Source organism: Chiloscyllium punctatum, chromosome 1 (assembly GCF_047496795.1).
Source record: "Chiloscyllium punctatum isolate Juve2018m chromosome 1, sChiPun1.3, whole genome shotgun sequence".
In the NCBI taxonomy this organism is placed as follows: domain Eukaryota; kingdom Metazoa; phylum Chordata; class Chondrichthyes; order Orectolobiformes; family Hemiscylliidae; genus Chiloscyllium; species Chiloscyllium punctatum.
Window position 1 is genome coordinate 38,376,918 of NC_092739.1, and position 17,881 is coordinate 38,394,798.

General features: G+C 41.7%; 1 protein-coding gene and 1 non-coding gene across 5 annotated transcripts in view; one reads left to right on the top strand and one right to left on the bottom strand.

The window, feature by feature from the left end:
• cfap299 (cilia and flagella associated protein 299) overlaps positions 1 to 17,881 on the top strand; it is a 670,526-nt gene that overhangs the window by 158,794 nt on the left and 493,851 nt on the right. The window lies entirely within an intron of this gene.
• LOC140483013 (U2 spliceosomal RNA) lies at positions 1,669 to 1,860 on the bottom strand. The gene has a single exon (XR_011961856.1). It is a non-coding gene; the product is annotated as a U2 spliceosomal RNA (small nuclear RNA).

Here is a 17,881-nt window from a genome sequence, read left to right on the forward strand (position 1 = left end):
CAATGACCTCTTGCTGGCCCCTCTCCCTCATGAGAACATTCTGCACCCTCTCTGAGGCATCCCTGATGCTGGCACTAGGGAAGCAACACACCATTCTGATTTTTCGCTGCTGGCCACAGAAACTTCTGCCTATACCTTGAATTAGAGAATCCCTTAACACAATTGATCTCTTGGAACCCGACATACCCCTCGTTGTATTGGAGCCAGTCTCAATACCAGAAACTTGGCTGTTTGTGCTAGGTTCCCCTGAGAATCCATCCCCCATTACATTTTCCAAAACAGCATACTTGTTTGAAATGGGTATAGCCACCAAAGACTCCTGCACTAGGTGCCTACCTCTCTCACCTTTCTTGGAGTTAACCCATCTATGTGACTGTATCTGAGACTTCCCCCATTCCTATAACTGCCATCTTTTGCATTCTGTTGTTGGAAATTCCTCATTGCTTCTAACTGTCTCTCCAACCGATCCATTCGATCTGATAAGATTCGCAACCAACAGCATTTATGGCAGGTATTATCCGCTGTAATCCTTAAACTCTCTTTAATCTCCCACGTCTGACAAGGAACACATATCAGTCCACTAAAGGCCATTTTCATAATCTACAGCCCCAGAAATTAACACCGTCTCATTCCTCTATAAACACTACCCCAGGTTAAATTAATAGTTATGGTTTATATTTTAAGTTTAAGATGAAGATGTGTTTGAGGAAAACTCCACCAAAGATGAGTTTGGATTATCATCTGGTACAGCAGACATTGAAGACATCATTAACCACATGAAGAATGAAAAAGCTGCTGGAGTGGACGGGATTCCAACCAAGGTTTTCAAGCTTGAAGGAGTATAGCTTACAGGTCATCTCCAACAACTGCTTCTAAAAATCTGGAACAAAGAAGAAATCCTTGCTGATCTTGGAGATGATGCTGAGATCTTCCATTACACTTCCCAATTGTCGGAGCCAAAAGCCTTGGGCTGATTGACAAATGCCATGCAGAATGGTTAATGATGTTCCTGACATTTGTCTTGGAGTTGATGAGCGGTGAAATTAATGTTCTTAGTTTCATAGTTTGTTCTGATACTGGCTTTTCAGAAGGATTTCTTTAGAAATTGGGAGAAGGAACCTCGCAAAGATTTGGGCAATGATCTTCCTGGTGATGGGGAGTAGGGAGATTCCTTTGTAGTTTCCACAGTCCACTCCATTCCCTTTCTTGAAGATGGTGGTGATGGTGACTAACCCCATTTTAAAAAATTATTAACTATATAATTCCCTTTAATATTTTCAAGTAAAATAAGGCTGCTTCAACTTTAAGTGGTTCTTTTACTTCTTTGAGTGTACTTCTTGTGTTAAAGTGCCTTTGTTAATTTTTTTTTAGATTACTTACAGTGTGGCAACAGGCCCTTCGGCCCAACAAGTCCACACCGACCCGCCGAAGCGCAACCCACCTAGACCCACTCCCCCACATTTACCCCGGCTCCTAACACTACGGGCAATTTAGCATGGCCAATTCACCTAACCTGCACGTTTTTTTTTGAACTGTGAAAGGAAACCCACGCAGATATGGGGAGAATGTGCAAACTCCACACAGTCAGTCGCTTGAGGCAGGAATTGAACCCAGGTCTCTGGCGCTGTGAGGCAGCAGTGCTAACCACTGTGCCACCCACTTGTAGGCATTGGGTGCACCATTCCTGGAAACACTGCAATACCAGGCTGATACATGGAGAAGACAGAGCAAGCCCTTAAGCCATCTCCCTGCTTCAAAAATCCATTTAATACAAACACACCCACATTCGGGAGATATCAGTGATTAAACTGATAAGAACAGAAACTACACATATTCCGAGCCAAAAGGCTGAGAAGCGAATTAGCAAGTCTTGTTTGACTTCCTAACTTTTTACTTCTTTTTTACTCTCTTTACTATTCTCAGTGCTCTTATTCATAGAATTAACTCCCATTTTTATTTTATCCCTTATAAAAATGTACTTTTTTGTTCAGTTCATCCATGAAACACATGAATTGGAAAGTTCCCTACAGTTCTCTTCACAATGCACTCAATCTATACCGTAGCAAGTTTATTTCTAAGTACATTTCACTTCTTGGTAATTGATATGTCAAAGGTGATTTTGCACAATTAAACTAAGAAGTCATAAGGTAAAAACTATATCATTATTTAAGTTTTTGATTATTCAATCATGCACATAAAATTTTTGAGAGAAACTTAATCATCTTGGTAATCTTGATATAACATTAAAACACAAGGAGTGAAGTCTAGTTGTAGGGTTAAGGGTATAATCAAACTTTTCATTAAGAATTTGTCATGATTCCTTGCTTAAAATTTTCCATATGTTAACATCTTCCATATGTTGATGGTTTTCATTTAACTAATATCCTCAGTCAGTTGTTGCTTATAATTGTCTTCTGCTGCACAATGTTACACGTGGTGAAAATTTTCCATGCTCTGAAGCGGAGTGGGAGTATTTTGTGGTGTGTGTCAATGGTTTGGGAAATAATTTCCTTTCCAGAAGAAAGGAAGCCTGATTGCGCATACTTTATGTGTGCAAGAGTTGCAGAGGGACCAAAGGTCTTTGATGTTAAAATCGAGTCTTTGAAGATAAGGATCTTTCTGCCATTTTGTGGTTGTAAAACTCAGTACGTACTTCTCATCTTGGCATTGAGACCATTAGTATGGTTGGAAAACCCAAAAAATCAACCACATTATTAAAATGCAAACAATTTTATCAAATTATATCATGCAGTGCCACAGCTTATATTGGTGTAGGTTCATGTTGTGTGTCTGTACTATCTACGGATACGAAGCATTGAAATATTGAGTGACAAATATATCTATGAAGTAAGCAAATCTATAAATCCTGATTGACACAGGCATGAATGAGTGATGTAATTCTGCTTGGGAGTAGAATAATAATTCGATCATTATGTATTTTGATTGTGCCAGAAGCAAAATATATGTCTGAATTTTTGAGCCCTGATGAAGGGCTTATGCCCAGAATGTTAATTCTCCTGCTGCCCGGATGCTGCCTGACCTGCTGTGCTTTTCCAGCACCTCACTCTCGAGTCTAATCTCCAGCATCTGCAGTCCTCACTTTCTTGTCTCTTGATTAATAGTCTAGTGATAATACCATTAGGCCATTACCCTCCTTCTGCTATTCCCCTAAAGATGGATATATGGCTGCCTCCTTGCTGCGCATCAGCATGTTTTCTGTGTAAGCTCCTGGCAGGTGTGAGATTGACATAGTACACTGCTGTACAGCAAGACATGCATCCACTGGACTGAGAACTGCTTATCAGTGAAAGAAACTGCCTGGTTGGTTGTTTGACTGCAGCAATTGACACAGCATGGCAATGCAAAGGATGCTGGGAGCATGCAGATACATACTTAGGGAACAAGCGCGAAGAGAGCAAGTGAACAGCCTCAAGATGTAGCTTGATTTAATCTGTGAACTGTTTTCCTGAACCTGTGCAGAAAATACCCATGTTGCAGCCTGTCAATTTAATGATACACACTGCAATGCAAGTCTGTGTTTCAAGGGCACGGTGCCAGTGCATAATATAAGTGCCAGGAAAGCCGTGATGGTTGGTTAGTTCTTGTGTCATGGAGGAGGATTGCAGTTGTTTGGTGGCCATGGATCATGTCCTGAAATGTTGCTACCCAGTATTTGCCTTGGAGGTTTGGAGCAAGCGGTGAGCTCACTCTGCCAAATGTTCTCTCTGGTTTCCTTCCTAGGTTTAGCTGAAGTCTGGCTCCTTTGGTGAGTTCAGTAATTTTGGTAAAGTCTGACTATTAATGAGGTGAGTTGTGGCATTTAACAAGCAATAATGACCATCAGTTGGAATCTTGTTACTGCCTAATGAGTATCTTAACACATGGCTATGAAAAGCATAAAAGATGGAGCAAAATTACCTTTGCATGGTGGTGAGTCTCGCTGAACTTGTTGCTTGGTTCTGCCACACATCTCGCCATAGCCCAAGTCTGCATACAAGATGGCGGTGGTTTGTTTTCAGTTTTTTTCACTTACCTTTTGGAGACAGTGGCAGTGACGGAGCATGGCAGTGGCTGGGGTCCAGTATGAGCCTCGATGGCAACAATGGTGATCTGGGCCTAAGTTTTCTGAGTAGCAGTGAAGCCTGGTGTGCCCAGGGTAGTCTTAGCCCAGCATGGATGAAAACATATCCAATTTGGGGGAGAGTGAACCCCCTTAGGCAAGCCCAGCTTTGAGCATCTGTTGGCTAATGGTTCAAGAAAGGACTGTTTGACTTTATAACTTCTTTAATTTTCTACTTTTATGCTAAGAAGACTGTAGTGCTGAACTTTTTAACGTATTTCTTTTTTTCTATTTCAGTAACCTAGGTTTTGTATCTAGGTACTTTGTACCTAAATGGCACGTGTGTGCCAACATTGTACACTTTTCACTGTACTCTTGTACCACGTACTTGATTAAGCGTGACAACAAAACCTAAATCTGAAAAATAATCTGTCGGTCAGATCGCTTTAAGATTCCACTCAATGTAATGTTTTTTTCATGGGATGCAGTTTTTAAAATCACTTTCTTGAAGGCTTTTTCAAATTGAAAACTGTTTTACAACAGCTTTATACTGGAAAATTATCAAAAGGACAGTCACAGTTTGTTCTGCATCACAAATGAACACTAAGAGAGTGGAATAAATAGTACCACTTTTCCTGGCTCATGTATGCCTGGCAATGGAGAGCAGTAGTGCACCCAATGTTTTATTCATTCATCTGTTTTGAGCATTGTGGGCAGAATCATTATTGCGTGCTGGTTAGTCTAATTTTGGATTAGATTACTGAGTCATTGGTATGTTTAAAGGACAACCAGTTTATTATTTCTTATAGAACTAATAGGTAGCTCCAACTGTGCCCTATGGTGGTGAGGCCATGAACATTCTCCCTCAAGTCATTTACTCTCTTCCACTGTGGGAGCTGCAAATTATACGTTGCCAGGTATTAACTCTTTCCAAGCCTAATCATATACCCGGAATATGTTGCTAATCCTTAATTACACCTTAATTTCTTTATTTCACCAAAAAACGTTGGTGGTGAGCTGCCATCTTAAATAGTTAGCCCGTGTGGTATAAATGCATCCGCAGTGCTGTTAGGAAGGCAGTTCCTGAACTTTGACCCTGTGATAAAATGAAGGAATGGCAATAAATTTCTAAGTTAGTATGCTGTGTGACTGGGAGGGGAGATTAAAATTGGTAATGTTCACATGCTGCTCTTGTTCTTCTGGATTCCCTTCCCACGTGGTTAAAGATGCTGTCCAACTCATCTTGTCCACATCCCGCACCTCCGACTCAGACCCCACCCCTCCAACTGTAACAAGGACAGAACGCCCCTGGTGCTCACCTTCCACCCTACCAACCGTCACATAAACCAAATCATCCGCCGACATTTCCGCCACCACCAAACAGACCCCACCACCAGGGATATGTTTCCCTCCCCACCCCTTTCTGCCTTCTGCAAAGACCGTTCCCTCCGTGACTACCTGGTCAGGTCCATGCCCCCCTACAACCCACCGTCCCATCCTGGCACCTTCCCCTGCCACCGCAGGAATTGCAAAACCTGCGCCCACACCTCCTCCCTCACTTCCATCCAAGGCCCTAAAGGAGCCTTCCACATCCATCAAAGTTTTACCTGCACATCCACCAATATCATTTATTGTTTCCGTTGCTCCCGATGCGGTCTCCTCTACACTGGGGAGACTGGACGCCTCCTAGCAGAGCACTTTAGGGAACATCTCCGGGACACCTGCACCAATCAACCACACTGCCCTGTGGCCCAACATTTCAACTCCCCCTCCCATTCTGCCGAGGACATGGAGGTCCTGGGCCTCCTTCATCGCCGCTTCCTCACCACCAGACGCCTGGAAGAAGAACGCCTCATCTTCCGCCTTGGAACACTTCAACCCCAGGGCATCAATGTGGACTTCAACAGTATCCTCATTTCTCCTTCCCCCTACCTCACCCCAGTTCCAAACTTCCAGCTCAGCACTGTCCCCATGACTAGTCCTACCTGGCTATCTTCTTTTCCATCTATCCACTCCACCCTCCCTCCCCCAACCTATCACCTTCATCCCCTCTCCCACTCACTGATTGTACTCTATGCTACTTTCTCCCCACCCCTACCCTCCTCTCCCTTACCTCTCCACTCTTCAGGCTCTCTGCCAGTATTCCTGATGAAGGGCTTTTGCCCGAAACGTCGATTTTACTGCTCCTCTGATGCTGCCTGAACTGCTGTGCTCTTCCAGCACCACTAATCCAGAATCTGGTTTTCAGCATCTGCAGTCATTGTTTTTATCTGGATGCAAGAGCGTGTGAGTTTGGAAGATGCTTTTGAAGAAGCTTAGTGATCTGTGGCATTGCAGGTTGTAGATGATACACATAGGTGCTGCAGTATGGAGAGAGTGAAAGTTTAAGATGTTGGGAGAGATGCCAAAAGATTGGGCTACTTAGTGTTGTATTTTCTTGCATGTTATTGGAGGGAGAATATGTGGTAGACGTGGTAAGAGAAGCGTGGAAGCAATTGTGAGCTAGAAGTTAGAGGGACCTGGCATGCTGCACATCTAGCAGTTGCTACCAGTGAACTATAAGAGCAGGCTTTATGAGACCTTCAGCTAGAGAAAGTAAATGGATATGGGAGGATACATTAATAAAATAAAAATCTCTGTTAGGCAATGGGAAACCTAAATCAAATTAATAACAGTTAAAGCTGAGAAGACGAGAACTGAAAAAATAAATATTTAGAATTCTGAGCCATACTATGATAAAGGGACAATTTACAAATTACATAAGACAGTTTCTGACAGAAGAAGAAAGTAAGGTGATGACTGAGACTGCAATTAGGGTGAGAGATTCAAAAATGAAATTGCAGTTTAGGTGAGAAGAATCTATTAAGGTCACAGAAACTGGGATTCAATCAGAAAAGTCATTAAAGAAGACAGGAATCTACTTTTATTGTAAGGTAAAATGAATTATTAAAAGCATAATAGGCAGTGTCTTTCATCAGGGCAAGCTGTTAAGCAAGCATTTTAAAGGCTACAGACAGCAGCATCCATTTGATAATGTTGGGGGTAAAGGATGGGCATTATTTATTAGATTGCAAAATATCACAAATTGTCCATTTTGCTAGTAAAATATGGACACCATCACTTTAGCCTCAGATTATGAGAAGCCTCAATGTTGACCACAGAAGGTAAGACACCTCTACCAATGTGTGGGAAAACTCTCCTGTGAATAATACAAGGAAACAGCATTGTTATACTCCACAGTTAAAAGCCTGTAAGACAAGGAAAATTTAAAAAAGCATTGCGAAAAAGAAGATTTAGAAGTCTTTTGCGGCAAAGAGAACAAAGCAGCATTGATATACTACAGGATCAAAAACCCTTAAAATAACAAGAGAAAACAGAAACAAAAAAACAGAAATTGCCTTGTGAAACTGAGCATCATAGAGAGAAGCCAGAGTCAGTGTTCAGGTCCAATGACACTTTATTAGATTAGGTTCATCTGTATTTCCTGGTTTTATTTAAGACCTGGCAATTACAGACCAGTCAGTCTCACATCTGTTGTCTGCAAGGTGTTAGAAAGGATCCTGAGGGATAGGATTTATGACCATCTGGAAGAGCATGGCTTGATTAAAGGCAGTCAGCATGGCTTTGTGAGGGGCAGGTCATGCCTTACAAATCTTACTGAGTTCTTTGAGGATGTTACTAGACAAGTTGATGAGGGTCGAGTGGTGGATGTGGTGTATATGGACTTCAGTCAGGAATTTGATAAGGTTCCCCATGGTAGGCTCGTTCAGAATGGGATACAGGGAAATTTAGCTGTCTGGATACAGAATTGGCTGGTCGATAGAAGACAGCGAGTGGTAGTGGAATGAAAATATTCTGCCTGGAAGTCAGTGGTGTGTGGTGTTCCACAGGGCTGTGTTCTTGGACCTCTACTCTTTGTAATTTTTATTAATGACTTCGATGAGGCAATTGAAGGATGGGTTAGCAAGGTTGCAGCATCGGAGGAGCAGTAAAATCGACGTTTCGGGCAAAAGCCCTTAATCAGGAATACAGGCAGAGAGCCTGAAGGGTGGGGGTGGGGAGAAAGTAGCATAGAGTACAATAGGTGAGTGGGGGAGGGGATGAGGGTGATAGGTCAGGGGGAAGGGTGGAGTGGATAGGTGGAAAAGAAGATAGGCAGGTAGGACACGTCATGGGGACAGTGGAAGTTTGGAACTGGGGTGAGGTGGGGGAAGGGGAAATGAGGAAACTGTTGAAGTCCACATTGATGCCCTGGGGTTGAAGTGTTCCGAGGCAGGAGATGAGGCGTTCTTCCTCCAGGCGTCAGGTGGTGAGTGAGCGGCAGTGAAGGAGGCCCAGGACCTCTATGTCCTCGGCAGAGTGGGAAGGGGAGTTGAAATGTTAGGCCACAGGGCGGTGTGGTTGATTGGTGTGGGTGTCCCAGAGATGTTCCCTAAAGCACTCTGCTAGGAGGCGTCCAGTCTCCCGTTCTGTTCTTGTTACGGTTGGAAGGGTGTGGTCCGAGGGCGGAGGTGCAGGATGTGGACGAGATGCGTTGGACCACGTGGGAAGGGAAATTACGATCTCTAAAGAAGGAGGCCATCTGGTGTGTTCTGTGGTGGAACTGGTCCTCCTGGGAACAGATATGGCGGAGGTGGATGAAGTGGGAATACGGGCTGGCATTTTTGCAGGAGGTAGGGTGGGAAGAGTTGTAATCCAGGTAGCTATGGGAGTTGGTGTCGGTGTCAAGCCGGTCGTCATTAATGGAGGTGGAGAGGTCCAGGAAGGGGAGGGAAGTGTCAGAGATTGTCCAGGTAAATTTAAGGTCAGGGTGGAATGTGTTGGTGAAGTTGATGAATTGCTCAATCTCCTTGCGGGAGCACAAGGTGGCGCCAATGCAGTCATCAATATAGAGGAGGAAGAGGTGGGGAGTGGTGCTAGTGTAATTACGGAAGATGGTCTGTTCTACGTAGCCAACAAAGAGACAGGCATAGCTGGGGCTCATACGGGTGCCCATGGTTACCCGTTTGGTCTGGAGGAAGTGGGAGGCCCGAAATGTCGATTTTACTGCTCCTCGGATGCTGTCTGAACTGCTGTGCTTTTCCAGCACCACTCTAATCTAGATTCTGGTTTCCAGCATCTGCAGTCATTGTTTTTACCTAGCAAGTTTGCAGACGACACAAAGGTTGGAAGTGTCGTTGAGGACTGTTGTAGGCTGCAGCGTGACATTGACAGGACGCAGAGATGGGCTGAGAGGTGGCAGATGGAGTTCAACCTGGATAAATGCGAAATGATGCATTTTGGAAGGTTGAACATGAAAGTTGAGTAAAGGATTAAAGACAGGATTCTTGGCAGTGTGGAGGAACAGCGGGATCTTGGTGTGCAGGTACATAGATCCTTTGAAATTACCACCCAGGTGGACACGGTTGTTAAGAAATCATCTGGTGTTTTGGCTTTAATTAACAGGGGGACTTAGTTTAAGAGCCGTGAGATCTTATTGCAGCTCTATAAAACTTTGGTTACACCGCACTTGGAATACTGTGTCCAGTTCTGGTCGCCCTATTATAGGAAAGATGTGGATGCTTTGTAGAGGGTTCAGAGGAGGTTTACCAGGATGCTGCCTGGAATGGAGGGCTTATCTTATGAAGGGAAGTTGACTGAGCTCAAACATTTTTCATTGGAAAAAAGAAGGAAGAGAGCGGACCTAATTGAGGTGTACAAGATAATGAGAGGCATAGATAGAGTTGATAGCCAGAGACCTTTTTCCCAGGGCAGAAATTGTTAACATGAGGGGTTATAGTTTTAAGCTGTTTAGCGGAACGTATAGAGGGGATGTCAGAGGCGGGTTCTTTACGCAGAGAGTTGTGAGACCATGGAATGCGTTGCCATCAGCAGTTGTGGAAGCGAGGTTATTGGGGATATTTAAGAAACTGCTGGACATGCATATGGTCACAGAAATTTGAGGGTTCGTACATTTAGGTTTACCTTACATGAGGATCAATGGTCAGCACAACATTGTGGGCTGAAGGGCCTGTTCTATGCTGTACTGTTCTATGTTCTAGTAAAGCAGACTTGAGTCACCGCAGAATTGAAAAACTTTAGGATAAGAAGAATAAACAATTGCATTAAGAAGAAACAGCAACTGAAGTAATATTGTCATGAGGGTTTAATTTCATTGAGCCAAATAGGATATAAAGTTGGACACCGTGGAGAAAACAGTGCTTAAGATATCAAACTGCTTCCAAGCTGGAAACTGAGCAAGTAAACACACTTTTGTATTCAAATAGGACATTGTCATAGATTGCCAAGCCATAAAAGAAGACAAAGATAATTTTGATGGAGTTCTATAATTTTGGGCAATTATTTTCATCTAAGAACAAATGGAATTCTTGAAAGAGCAGCATTTAATAAAAGCATTAGGCTTCCAGGTGAATCCATAGATAATTTAATTAATGATCTTTACAGGTTAGTGGAAAAATGCCATACTGGACATTTGAAATCAGAATTCTTAAGAGACAGAATTGTTTGATGATGAGTCTTTATCAGATCCATTGGAGAAAACCGTTCTGATAATGTGTGGAATCTGGAAGCACCACACATCAATCCTGAGAGGAGAAAATCAATCTATTGCAGAAGAGCAACAGAATTCATTCAGCTTATAAAGTATAAAAACCATAAAGACACATTTAACATGTCACCAAAAGATAGCATATACTAAGAATCTGTTCCAAAGCTATTGAGTAAGGATATCTTACAGGCGTAAGCAGTGCCCAGCTTTTAGAAAGGAATGGCATACCTATAAATAATAGGTCACTTCCAGAAGGTGTGAAGAAGCAAAACATAGTTGCAAAATGGTAGGATATCAAGTAACTCCTCAGACAAACTGTTGATAAGGTACAGCAACCAGAAAAAGGAAGAGAAATCCAATGTAATCCTAGGAGACATTGATGATCCAATTTTTTTTTACATGAAGCAATTATGTTAATGGACTTTTCATTAACTAACTTTAATACTGAGATGGTTGTTGCTATGTTATCAGATCATTTACAAGAGTAAAGAGACAGAGATTACAGCCTACAACAGTGAATCAACATGGTCCAGCAGGTATAGGTCTCAAAATTAAAGGTATGTGCCAAACAATTCAACAACATAAGGTGTGATCAGAGGGTACTGATGCATTTGTTCTCCAAAGTCAAAACTCCTTATTCTTAAGCATGAATGAATGTCTTGACAATAACTTCGTAGAGGTTGTGGGAGGATTTCAACCTGTTACAATTGAGTCTAAGCAGGCTGATATTCGGCCAGTTGTACTAAGACTGTTCAAAGAGATATCAGTGAAGCAACAAGTGGTCAAGGTGTAGCCAGGTGTGGAAGCACTGGTCAAGGAAATGTTAGTCATTGAGCAAACACTTGTTGAATAACCATTCAAGAGAGACAATCTGTAGAAGACTTCTGAAGGAAGGTCACTGAACCTGAAATGTTAACTTTGATTTCTCTCCACAGATGTTGCCAGACCTGCTGAAATTTTCCAGCCGTTCCTGTTTTTGTTTCAGATTTCCAGCATCCATAGCTTTTTTGTAGAAAACTTCAGCTTGGCTTCCTTGACTCATTGTGGAACCCTAATAGAAGGCATTGAGATTACCCATGTTAATGTAGCAGAATTATTTCACATGGTCAACAGGAAAACTGGAACAATACATGATTGATGGAAATTGTTCTATTTATACCTTTGTTGAAGAAAGTTCTGATGACAAAATCAACGATTGCAAAAAGTGCAAATGGTGAAAAAGATATAGGTCAGTATGGTAAAAAAAGGTTTCCAGCATCTGCAGTCATAGTTTTTACCCAGTTGATTTTAACCCTACTGCGAATCCTCTTGCAAGGATGCCTGCCTTGAAGAAGTTCTCCTCCTCTCCCTACAAGAAGCTGTATTCCTGATGAAGGGCTTTTGCCCGAAATGTCGATTTTACTGCTCCTCGGATGCTGCCTGAACTGCTGTGCTCTTCCAGCACCACTAATCTAGATAATGGTCAGTATAACCCATTTGAGCATACTGATGCATATTTAACTGAAGTTCCTTAGATACCAACACAACCTGGTGATGAAATCATTATGACAGATTCTTATTTAATGTCAGATGATACGATGATACATGTCCAAGAAAAACATTTTAATTCTTAATTTTCCAGGGTACAATCATTATTACAAAGTGACAAAGATCATGCTAGTGAAGAAGCAATCTTGAAATAACATAACTGAGGGAATGGGCATGTTCCATTCACTCATAAAGCAACCAAAGAGGGTCAATCCAAGCAGCCAATCAAATCAACAAGTTGGGGTACAGAGTCTGCATATTTTATCGTAAATTGGCAGGCAAACAAAAATTTGCTTGCACAGCTTGAAGAAAGAGTGTATAACTCTCCACAGAAGCTACTACTGAGCTAGGACGACCAACATCCACCTATTCAGAACAAGAAAGCAACCAACTCCTTGAGAAATCCAGTCATCTTCCATGTAGACAATTAACTTGATTAAAGGCCACCCAAATTGTCTTATGATGAAATTACTTATGTCACCAGCAAAGCCTTCCTCTGCAAACAAATTAAGGAGATTAAGGGTCCTCCAGTTGCTTGATTCACAAGAAAGAAGATGCAAGAAATAAGTTGTCCAATGAAAAGACACTTTATAGATCTCAGAGGGGGTGAACAGAATCAAGATCAACCATCCTCAAACTAAGAACCTCTCAGTTTTCCATGCTAGAAGAAAATGAATTCTGGAAGAATAGTGAAACCTCAGACCACCTGAATTTGGTGAGGAGACTTGGGGGCAGATGGAGTAGTGGTAAATGTAATTATTTATATGAATGCATAAAAGTTAATTATGGGAAAAGTTTGGGAAAGAGATATTTAATAAACTGAAAGTGTTAACGCTGAAAGCTACATTTTCTGCATTCAGTCTGAAGATTTGATAAGGACCCACATAGGGAAAGGCAGAATGTCTTAGGATCAAATGGGACAGACCTATTGTCACAGGATTTCCAATTGTCTTAGAAGCAATGTGTATCTTCCTTCTGTAACCTTCACCTCATTGCTACGATATAATAAATGACATCTTATTTAAGACAAGACCTTTTAGTTACCTAGTAGTTTTCCTCTACCACTTTCGTCCATGTCGGCCATGCAGACCTAGTCAGAAAATGAGGATGGTGGCACTTACCTACCCACCCACTTGTTGACAGTGATTGTTATTACATACTCATACAATATTGCAGTTTTAGTCCCAGAATATTTGATGAGCAACTCCACAAATAGTCAATGCATTCTTTAGACTCTGGAACAGTTCCTAGAAATTGTGGTAGCTAAATGTAACCCCACTATTTTAAAACAGGTCAAAAAGAAACAGGAATCATAGAGTCTGATGTATAACATATGTTATCTACCAATACATGTTAATAATTTATATGAGGGAACTATATGTAATACCTCAAAACTTGCAGATAACACAAAGCTGGGTGGAAAGGATAGCTGTGAAGAGGATGCAGATTGTTACAGTGTGATTTGAACAGGCTGAGCGAGTGGACAAATGCATGGCGCATGCAGTACAATATGGATAACTGTCAGGTTAAATGTGTATTATAGATAAATGTGTAGCAAAAATTGGAAGTCCGATTATTATTTGAATGATTGTAAGTTGAGACAGGGGAATGTTCAATGAAACCTGGGTGTATGCCTTCATGCATTAGTCACAAAGTGAGAGTGCAAGTGCAGCAGGCAGCAAAGAAGGAAAACTATATGTTGGTCTTTATTTTAAGAGGATTCAGGTATAGGAACAACAATATCTTGCTGCATATATATACACAGCATTGGTGAGGTCATATCTGGAACATTGTGTGCAGTTTTGGGTCTCCTTGTCTGAGGAAGGATGTTCTTGCTGTAGTGGGCATGCAGCGAAGGTTTTTCAAATTAATTCTGTGGATGGCAGGACAGATATGCGAGGAGAAATTGAGTCACTTAGGATTGTATTTAATGAAGAATGCTTGGAAGAATGTGAGGGTCTAACAAAAACCAATAAAATTGTAAAAGGACTAGACCTGTTAGATGCAGAAAGGATGTTCTTGATAGTGGGAGAGACCAGGTCTGGGGTTATATTAGCTGGATAAGGGGTAAACATTTTAGAACTCAGAAGTGGAGAATTTCTTTCACTCGAGAGTAGTGAACCTATGGAATTCATTACCATAGAAAGTGGTTGAAGTCAAAACAGAATGTGTTTTCAAGAAGGCGAAAAACCTCAGGCATATGAGAGAAGGTGAGATTAGGGTATTGAGCTTAATGAGTAGCTATGACCATTTTGAATGTTGGAGAATGCTCAAGGGTTTGAATGGCCTACTCTTGCTTTTGCTCCTATTTTCTGTGTTTTTATGTTTCTTGTTTCCCTGCCTTGTTCTTTTTGTGATGTGGAGGTGCCGGTGTTGGACTGGGGTGGACAAAGTTAAAAATCACGCAACTCCAGGTTATAGTCCGACAGGTTTATTTGGAAGTATTAGGTTTCAGAGCGCTACTCTGTTATTCGGTAGCTGTGGAGCAGGATCATAAGACACAGAATTTATAGCAATAGACCTCAGTGTCATGCAACTGAAATGCTAAATTGAACAAACCTAGATTGCTGTTAAGTCTCTCACCTTTTAGAATGGGATGCAGGTTTTGGTTCACTAATATATAAATCCCAGAACTTCTTTCCAGTCACATTCTTGAGATAACTGAAGGTTTTATTAAAAAAGGTGACATTTCAGCTCAGACAACTCATTAAAGGTGTGAGGTTAGAGTCTGTCTTAATCTCAATCTTGAGTCAGACTGGTTCTGTTTCCAAGGTAGGAATTTATAAAATGTCACAAGGATTAACTGCTTATATTGACTGCCTGCGGATTGTGTGCTTTTTGAACAAAATAGAATGAATCTACAATTACATTTCTGTAAATGCAAATTCACCCCATAGATTTATATGTGTGTGTGCGTGCATGTGAAGGAGACAGAGTGAGTGTGTCTGTGTGTGTAGGAGAGAGTGAGTGTGTGTGTTTGCATTTGGGCATGCTTGTTAGAGTGTGCGCATGAGTGTGACAGAGTATAAGCCTGTGAGAGGATGTGTGTGTGGGTGTGAATGTGGGGGGTGTATGTGTGTGTGTCTGAGAGAAAGCCTGTGTATGAGAGGGGGTCTGTGTGAGTGTGTAAGTGTGTGTGTATATTGTGTAATGGGGTCACCTGTAGTATGACATGAGCCCAAGGTCCTGGTTGAGGTCATTGTCATGGGTAGTGAACTTGGCTATCAGCTTCTGTTCAGCCACTCTGTGTGACTGAGCAGAGGCTGATAGCCAACTTCAGTATCCATGAGAATGGCCTCAACCGAGACCTTGTGTTCATGTCACACTACAGGTGACCCTATGACTCTGACGCACACGCACACGCACACTCACACACAAATACACCCCTCTCATACTCATAACCATGCACGCATCCTCTCAGAGGCTTATATTCCGTCACACTCATGCGCACACTCTAATAAGTATGCACACATGCATTCTCACTCGCACACACTCTCTATCCCCGCATGTGTGCTCTTACTCTTGCACGCTCTATTTCTCTTAACCTCATCCCCATCTTCCTCTCTCTCTCCATGTCTCCATTCTCTAGTCTCCAATCTCTGCAAATTTGTGATGGGGCAGGAAAAAGAGATTTTAATATGTTCCAGCCTATCACTGTGAAGGTTTGGGCCAGACTTCAGACTTAGACATTTGACATTAGGAAGATCCTAAATGCTCTTGTACTTTCTGCAGTTGTTTTGAGGTCTAATACCTGTTATTTCTCCTCCATGTGACTGGGAATATATTTACAACTGTGTGAGACTAATAGGCATATAAATTGTAAAAGGTGAGTAAGTTCTGTGCAGATGGGGCTCATCAACCTTGGTTAGCATCTCCCTAGAAGAAGAATCATTTTGATCAGCTGAATAGTGAATTCTTTTTGGATGTGAATTCAGAAGAACAAAGCCAGTTTTGCTGAGTAGAGTACTTTAATATTTCCTGAACTATGACTCCACTGTGCCAGTGGATTGGATGCTGAGATAAGAGAGTTTCCTACCTGTTTAACAATCATGTTGAAGGAAGATAACTCTAAAGTTAAAATCTGTGTCCTTTTAGCTGCTGCCATTGTGGCACATGTTGCACTGGTGTAGCATTAACTTCTTCAGACAAGAGTGAGAGTGGCTTCACCCACTTTGAATACATAAATTGCCAGATTGTTCAGCAAATCAAAATTGATAAACATATCAGATATTATCAAGTCCTTGGTCAGTGAGGATGTTTTTGGTCAAATAAGAAACTTTGGGATGATGGTGAGTCTCTACAGATTGGGGACAATGTAGAGTTCGTGTACTTCTAAGGCAACAGAGTAGGCCAGTTTAGATTTCTCCCCAGGTCAGGGAAGGGGAAGAGACAGAGCCTGCTTTCCATGCACACGCCAGGTTATTGCTCCTGGTTGGCCACCAATCACTGCAATCAAAAAATAAAAAGAAATTAAACTTAAAGAGTAGATAACTATGGGATAATATGCTGTTCATGGCATGACAGAAAGTTTCTACACAATTGTGGGAGTATGGCTCTGCAGAGATTAAGGAAACTGCAAATAAGGATGACCTGAAGTCTTTCTATGAAATTTTTCAACCTGTTTTTGGCTTCAAATTAACTCATGATTTCCAATTGGCAGCTGGCATGCAGCCCCTTATGAACAGTATGAGATTCCATCTTGTTGAGTAAAGCACTCTAAAGTATATTGAACGGTATTCTGGCTCAGTAGATGGCTGCTATCTCACAATACAAGGGATCCAGGTTTGATTCCAGCCTTGGGTGTAGAGTTTGCATGTTTGCCCCATTTCTGTGAGGATTTATGCTGATGCTCCAGTTTCCTCCCACAGTCCAAAGACAAATAGATTGGGTGGATTGGCCATGCCAAATTGCCCCTGTACTTTGCAGGGATGTGCAAACTCTGGTGGATTAGCCATGGTAAATGCAGGATTATGGGGTTAGAGTAGAGGGCTGGGATACTGTTTGGAGGGTTGTGTGAAGACCTGATGAGCTGAATGGCCTCTTTCCACACTGTAGGTGATTCTAACCAAGAATATACATTGTATGACAATGGCAATTAATCTTTCCTATACTATTATCTTCTAGATTATTGTTATTTTACTTCTGTCCACAGCAGAAAGCCTCTGGCTAGGGTTATTGTGAACAGAATTGTCTTGTGTCCTTCAGATACCATGTACCCAGAATCACAGTGTGGCTGTTAACACAGAACTGTCAATATGGTCTTTGGAGCACATCATAAGTCCCATACGCATAACTATGGCCTCCATTTCATATTCTTTGAATAATTCTACTTCATGTTCCGAATAAGGTCTATCATACAGTAAATTATGATGGCCTGTGGAAAGTGCTATGCAAATATACTTGTCCTGAAAAATTGATTGTCTGTTGGCTAATCTGACACAAGATTGTGCCTCAACAGTATCTTGCCTGTTATTTATGACAACAATCAGGTCTGCATAATCACTGCAGTTTTATTTCCCATGTAATTTCTGGCTATGTTTTTGTATGCACTCCAAGGTATTAGAAAGCCTGCCTCTCCATAAAGTTGAAAAAACTCCAGGAGAGAGTAGTGGGATGCATCTGTGGATACTGCAAAGTGTAATGGCAAAAATGCCAGAGATATTGGACATAATCTTGCAATCCTTTCAGATACAGTGGTGATACCAGAATTCAGAGAATTGCACATTTTATGAAGGCATGCTAGTATG